This window comes from Macrosteles quadrilineatus, unplaced genomic scaffold (assembly GCF_028750875.1).
Source record: "Macrosteles quadrilineatus isolate MER2022 unplaced genomic scaffold, UCM_ALF_1.0 Scaffold_1__1_contigs__length_201487025, whole genome shotgun sequence".
In the NCBI taxonomy this organism is placed as follows: domain Eukaryota; kingdom Metazoa; phylum Arthropoda; class Insecta; order Hemiptera; family Cicadellidae; genus Macrosteles; species Macrosteles quadrilineatus.
This window is the reverse complement of record NW_026542594.1, coordinates 73,847,199-73,855,428: the sequence shown is the minus strand read 5'-3', so window position 1 is coordinate 73,855,428 and position 8,230 is coordinate 73,847,199.

The following is an 8,230-nucleotide window of genomic DNA, read 5'->3' as shown; positions in this document are numbered from 1 at the left end:
TGATGAATATAATACACAGTTTATAAATTATTTGTCAGCTGTTTAATGTTTGTCAGACATTTGTTATTATTTTTATAACCTCGCTTTCAGTATGTTATTATTAATCTAGGAGTTCCTGTTTATAAACACACGATTTTGATCAAGAAAAAGTGTATTTGTTCTTTTTATACCACATTATTATTTATAAATGTATTTGAACATTATTTGTATGTTTTGGTGAAAATTTTGTATTTTTGAAAGTTTTTAGTTTTCCTGTAAAGTGATATGAAGGAAAGTGGTAATTGAGTTTAAGTTTGAGTATGGAATGTGAAATAATACCCATAGTAGAGCAAGGAAACTTATTGTTTTGATCAATATAATTTATTCTCTATAGCCACCAGAACAATCATAGGGAAATCCACTTGCAAGTTGTACAGATGATTGCTAATGAGTGGGAAACATACAAACAATTTGTCTTAGGTGATGAATCTTACTCAAGATCAGTGTTTGACGTTCAGTAGTACCAAATTTTACCTTATCGAGACGGCGAGTACGCTGGGATACGTGGAACTACAATTTATCAGTGAACTATACTCTAACTAATTTTTTCGAGTACACAGGGAAGTTGCTTGAGAAACTGTGGCTCACGAATTCGGTTCTGGCGAAGAAGTATGTGAATTGATGTTTAATGGCAATGTTGACTCGGGATCATTACAGCGTTATGAAACTTTATCATTAACCCCATGGTGTGAAAAGTACAAAAGGAAAAAGAAAAGGTAATTAAGGGCGTAAAGAGACATACAGAACGAAAAAAACACGTAGAGAACCATCGAACTAAAAAAAGTAAAGAGCAGTGATGGTGTTAAATGTGCTCTGGAAGTCCCTACAAAAAACACCGACTCTTTTGAATTGTGGTCGTTAAATTGGATTTTTCACTACTGCAAATCTATGAATTTTGAGTCAGAACAGACTAACAAGGACACAAATATATTCTCCTTACGTTGTCACAAGGGAAAGATAAAATTAGCTCCTTATCAACATTTTGAGTTAATGGAAAATCTTATCAACGGGGCTACAGCGACTATAAATAAAGTATTAAGGATCAAAAGAAACAAAAAAAACTATTTGAATAAAATAAGATCATACAACTCTGCATTTGAAATGGCGAGTTCTAAGTCTCACTTGAATCAACATCTTTCTGGTAGTCTATATAATTTTAAGATCTGGGACTTCTTTTACCATCGGATTGGACCGTTAATAACCTATAAAATTAAACCAAAGTATGCCCAACTTTATATATGCGACGTAAACACAGCTGTTACTAACGGAATGGGTCAATGATTTGTGAAATGCGACCAACTGCTGATGCGTTATTTACATGTAAGTATCTATCTTTATTCCGTACAACAAATGTATTGAACAAAAAAACAACAAAATATAGGAATATACATGAACAAATTATCTCCATAGCATAAGTAGATTATTAGGTTATAGCATTGCACAATTTGTATACTATTTATTTTTCAAATGAAACTCAAATTAATGTAAAACATTCATTTGGTTAAACTAATATATCGGTTTTATTAACATAAAATAGTGAAAACAGGCAAACTATCAGTTAGTCTATTTCATGTAAAAAAATTAAGCAGCCCCTAAATAAAATACGAAGATAAACAGTATTTGTTAAATTATTATGTATTTTATTGCTGACCATATTCCCGTGGCGGAGCACGGGCGGTTAACTAGTTCATATTTAAAGGGAATTACTGTAAAGAATTTAGTCAGCTGTTTTAACATTTTCAAGTTGGTTCTATAATATGCAATAACACTAAAAAGTTGTAAGGTTTCCCAACAGGGTGCAGCACTATTATTTTTTTTTTGCATAATATATGACAACAGCTAATTTGAACTAAGCAGCAACAACAAGCTGTGATACACAATGAGAACTGTCAAAGTAAGATTGTTTACAGTTAGGTTTGAGTTTTTAATTTAATGAATAATTGGTGATATTGTTCGAATGTTTGATCATTTACTTTTTTCTATTGTTTAGGTGCAATGGTAGATGTGTTATACTTTATCATACCATAAATTTATGAACCAAATTCTATCAAACTGCGTCCTGCTCCATTGCAAACGCAAAGCTTGAGTATAACTGCACTAAGCATTTTATACTTATATACCAACCCCGTACGAAGGACGGGTACTCTGCTAGTAAGAAATAATTGTAAGAGTTACTAGAGGATAAAAGGATTTTCCACTGATTTTGTAATTGAACGTTATGTTGCAAAACATGACATGATACAGAAAAAAATCAATTTTAAAATCAGAAAATAATTAATTTGCAAATACTTCTTTTGGACAATTCAGTAACTCCCAATAAAAATGTGTGTTGTTTAAGGGGATACGCCACTATCTCCAACTTTTTTTTTATTATTTTATTTTTGTCAACCTAGTTAGTATATTTTGTTTATACTAGACTTAGTTAGAAGATTTAGGTACAAAAATATTGAATTTATAACTTATTTACTAAATTTATATGCGTTTTTAGTTTTTTTCACCAAAATTTTTAAGAATTCGTTATTGAGAATAACTTTTCAACTACTGATCAGAATGACATATTCTATTTATTTCCTGATTCAGGATGAAATAATGAGTAATTCTGTGTATAATCGTTATGGTAACTAAAAAAACCAAATTTTTAGGACACCTTTTATTCAAAATATAAAAAAGCTGAAAAAAATATTTAAAATTTTTGCGTAAACATAAATATTTTTAGTAAATGTAATGCTATAGGGCTTACTATACACACAATCCTTTATTACTATATAAAGAAGGTCTGATGAAAATTTGAATACTATAAGTATAGTACTAACGGAGTTATTCAAACTTTTGTACAATAATAACCTAAAAAACACGGTATTGAGATAATCGCAGGTGATGTAACAGGTGGTTGGCAGGAGAAAAATTCCCATAACTACACTAATTTATTATTTTATATTATATATAAAAATAGCAAAGTACTTATTTTGTTTTACATAAATGTACCCTACTTTATACCTTCATAATACATAATTATGATACACAATTAAAAGTGTACATATCAGGAACAAAAAAAATAGTTCAAAATTTTGTTAAATTGCTGGTTGCGGCGTTTTATATTTTATTTTTTTTATACTAGAAGGAGTTGTCAGATTGGCAAACAATTTTAGCTAAATGTTCACATTTAAATGACCTATCTAAAAATGCAACTTTTGGAAAATGTAAAAAAAATTTTAAATATGGCCTACAGATAGTGGCGTATCCCCTTAAAATACAATTTAAAAATTAACAGCTGTTTCATTAAAAAGTATTATCCACATAGCCAACATGTAAACAAATCTGTGGAGGGATCTTTAAAGGCTTCTGGGGCAGAGCCCTAAGCGAATTTACTTAGTTTTTCTTTTGATAACTCATCTACAGACCAAGACCTTTCTTTGGACATTCTACCAAGTTTCTACGCCCAGCCGTTCTCTCAAATTAGTGGAGACAAAGTTTCCAATTAAATATTTAGATTACCCCCATGTTAATCTTATGGGAGAAAACTCAGATTTGATGGAAGATCCTGCCCAAACTAATAAAGTTATCAAAAAACAAAAAACACTTTGCAAAACTACAGATCAGGGCAATTTTGATATATATAGAATAGATGTGAAAGTATGTGTGTTTGTTTGTTGGTGTATTTGAAGGTCTATATATTATTAATATATAAATACGCAAGCAGTTTTCTTTTCACAGTCATAACTCATTAACGGCTTGATGGATTTTAAAGTTCGAGACGTTAAATCAAAGGTATTTTCACGTAGATGTGCAAATACGTCTGAGAATATTAAGAAAGGGTTAAGAACGTTTGAAAGGCCTGTTGACATTAGATCAAACTCATTTCCTTTTGTTCACAAATAACGTATGTACGTAGTTTTAAATATTTTTTAAGGTTAACCACAGACTGCAGGATTTAAAACTTCCAGTATATTTTATCATATTTTGTTTATATTATATTATATTTGTTTATTATATTGTATTACTAGCTGTAACCCGCGGGCTTTGCCCCGTTTAACTTCTTAATTTTCAAGATTATCTCGTTCGCATGGCTCAATCACGTCCTGGTTGAAGTTTGTTCGCTACGCTCACTCACCTTTAGGTTGGAGCTCGTTCGCTACGCTCACTCGCCTTTAGGTTGGAGCTCGTTCGCTGCGCTCACTTGCCTTCAGGTTAGCTCGTTCGCTACGCTAACTCGCCTCCAGGTTGAAGTTCGTTCGCTACGCTCACTCACCTTTTGGTTGCAAATTAGCTGTTGTCATAAATATAAAAGAAATAATAGTGCTGCACCCTGTTGGTAATCCTTGTAACTTTAATGCTATTGAACATCATAGAACAGAACCAACTTGTTTAATTGAAGCAGCTGTTAAGATTCAATAATTCCATTTCTCATAAGGTTAACATGGGAAACTCCAGAGCCACTGGGGCGGAGCCCGAAAGGATTTTTGAAATAAGAATATGCCTATATGTCAATCGGGAATGTGAGCTATCATCATGCCAAATTTCAGCCCAATCCGACCAGTATTTTTCGCATTCACTTGTCACAAACATACATCCATACATCCATACATCCAAACTTTCTCATTTATAATATTAGTAGGATTAGTAGGATATTTTGTTTCAATCTATTAACTAAGTCTGGTTCATAATAAAGAGTTTCACATGGAGTTTCACAGGGCAGTTATCAGGGGATCGACAATTTCAAGGTTCATGACACATTTTACCACCGAGTAGGTCCTCTAATTTCTCAGGTGATTATCCTGAATACGCATAGATATATAAGTAAGTGCAATAATGTCACTAGAACCCATAGGAGAATTATGCACAATTCAAACAAAAAATGCAATGAATAAATATGCGGGAAATAGGGTCACAATGCCCATTTGCAAATCTTTGAAGACTGTGGCAGACATTATGTAGGGACGAGAGCTCCGAGGAGTCAAGTGAGATTCTTATGTTATTTTATTTATTTTATTTTATGTACATAATAAGAGGCAGAATAAGTGTCTTCCCTCGCTACAATGGTGCTACCTATGTAGGTGTCACAGCAATTTTTAAAGTTGAAAACAAAGCAGCGCCTGGCCAAATAAATTGTATAGTTTTTTCCAATTCTAATAATGTTAAACGCGTATCCATTGTAGATCTGTCGTTAGATCCATTTGCTTACCCTCTTATGTTCCCAACCAGAGACTTGGGTTGGGCTCTCTAATTGAAACACGCCTAAAACAGAACATATCGTAGAAATAATTTAACAATGCTAGAATAAGAGTAGCAATTGTTGGCATCAAGAGAGGAATTGAGCTACATTAAGTCAAAAGCTCACTTTACAGTGTGTGGTTGACATCGACGAGCTGATAGAGTGCACCCGCCTACTATACATAAGAGATTACCAAACCAGTATGCGAGTGAATGTAAATTTAAATATTGTAGATTACTTTTATATTTTTTACATCATCATATTTTTTATATTCTATAATCAGTCAGATAAATTATTTTAGAGTTACTCTTTGATTAATGTCTTGCTGTTTATTTTTTGTTTATTCTTTTAATACAAGTTTCAGTTTTGCTCGATTTCGAGTAACGGGTTATCTAGTTTGAACTATCAATTATCAATTATCAATTATTTAAGATGGGGACGCCACTATGTGCGTATTTTAACCCAAATATGAGTGAAGGATGAGTGTAGGATGAGTGGCGCGATCTTGTAGTCTTGTTAGTGACTAAGGCCGACATGTTCCTTAGACACAGCTGTTAATTAATAGCCCATACAGCTAATGGCAACTAAAGGACCTACAGTTTATAGTGGAATCCGAACGACATTTTTTCCTTGTAATTTACGAATTGGTTTAATTATCAGGATAGTACTGCCATAGATAAAACATACTCCCTTAGTAGATTTCCCATCCTTATGGAACAGCTGAAGCCAATTTTATTGTTAGTTCTGTACGGTTTTCTGTAGAGGTCGTGTTTTGTTTACAATTTGTTTCCCGTTATTACAGCCATTTAAAACCTCGTTTAACCAAATAATACGGTCTAATCATAAACAATAACTTGTCCCTTAGTTATATAACCAAACAGTAAAGCACAAATCAAGAAATTAACCCTAAAATAATAGAAACAAAGTTTCGTCGACACTAGCGCCTTTGTGTCACGTACATGAACTAGACACGAAAAACGTGCTTCAAAATTTACAATGGGATGAGAAGTCTACTTGTGTTGGTTAGTCTATGGTACTGCGGATAGTCGTAGTACTCACTAGTGCGGACGTTAATCCATACACTAAGCAGCAACAAACAACTGTGATACGCAATGAGAACTGTCAAAGTGGGATTGTTTACAGTTATGTTTTTGTGTTTAATGTCATGAATAATTTGTGATGTTTTAAATTTTGTAATACTTTATTTTTCTTTATTGTTTAGGTGAAGAGGTAGAACATTATGGCTATGGTAGATGTGTAATACCATAGTATACCGTCAATTTAAAGAAGCAAATTTTATCAAACTTTGTCCTCCCCCATTGCAAACGCAACGCAATGAGTATAACTGCAATAAGCAATTTAAACTTATATACCAACCCCGTACGAAGGACGGGTATTCTGCTAGTTGTAAATATTTAAACAATCTCAAAATCAAATTATATATGTGTCAGGATGGATATCCCAGTACAAGATATATTTTGTGTAGAAAACAGTATGTCGTTTGTCTTTGTTTGATTTTGTTGATGTATTTTCAATAAATAATTTAAATTACTCCTGAGGCTTCATAACTCTGCTAAAGGCAGCAAACAGCATGTTTGTGAATAAATGTTGGTTTACTAAGGTAGCTTTGGTCTTTTGGTATAACGGCTTCCCCGATTGAAATATTGGAAATTGTCTTCGTCAAATATGAATAGGAAAATAAAGATATGTTGAGATAAACTTAGTTCTCGGTCAAAACCGCTAAATTAGCACCCTGACCAATTTCATTTCTAAGTTCTTACCCCGCTTTTGTAATAGTTTAAATAAAATAAAGCCTTCATTGACCAAACATAACACTAGATTTGTTTCTGTTCAACATTATAAACTAGTATTAGTTAGTAAACTAGTAGTATAAACTAGTACCGCAAAGTGTAAGTTCATGTGGTGTTATAATCCTCCTAAAGGTGAGGTTAGAGTTTGACTTAACATATTCCATCAACAAAGGGCTTAATCAACGCATGATTAATGACTATTTTGCGACTGGTTAGATCTTCATTACCCAGTTATCGAAAACGATCACGAAATTACTTTTCATCAGCATCTTCGAGATGCATATTTTGGGTTAGTTTTAAGAAACGGCAACTACCTCTAGGTTTTAAGTCAAGGGAATTAATTCTATGTTTCATAAAAGTCAAGTGGTTTCAGGAGTATTTTTTTTTTTTTTTTTTTTTTTTAGGGTGAGGAGGGAAAATGCTTTTACGCACACAGGTAGCCAGCCTGTAGTGTGAGACTCCTGAGTTTATCACAGACTACTCACTAAAAAACCCCCTCTACTCTGTTGGACACAGACCTGGAATTGTTTGTCACATTACTTCAAGTCAGGCCAACATGTGACCTAAGCCCACAGGGCTCGCACCGTTTCTGGCATTATTTATTTTTTTGACCTACACCGCATCCCGGTCGAAGTCAAGCTTCTTGGCGCGGAGAACACCCTGGATGTAAAGTGACACACAGGTCCAATTGTCCTCACCCTCCATCATCATCGGTATGACCGTGTCCACCGACAGCAGTCCTACGAACTGTTGAGCCTCTAGGCGGGGCCTTTCCCAATGCTGGCAGTGGAAGAAAGTGTGTTCCACGTCATCGGGAATGCCTGGACAGTATATGCAATCGGGTGACACGGCTTTGCCCATCCTGAACAAGTACGACCGGAAAAAGCCGTGACCCGTCAGAAATTGGGAGAGGTAGAAGTTCACCTCTCCGCACCGCCGATTAACCCAAGGTTGGACCTGTTGTATCAGTCGCCTGGTCCAGAGCCCCCTTGTCTCCTGTTCCCAGCTTTCCTGCCACAGCTGGAAGGTCCGGGCGCGTTCCTCAATTCTTGCCTGGTCCTCCCCACGGCGCTGATAAATTGCCTTCCTCTCCGCCGCCAAAAGTTTGACGGGGATGACTCCAGCAACCACCAGGACGGCGGGTTCGGACACTGTTCGATAGGCAGAT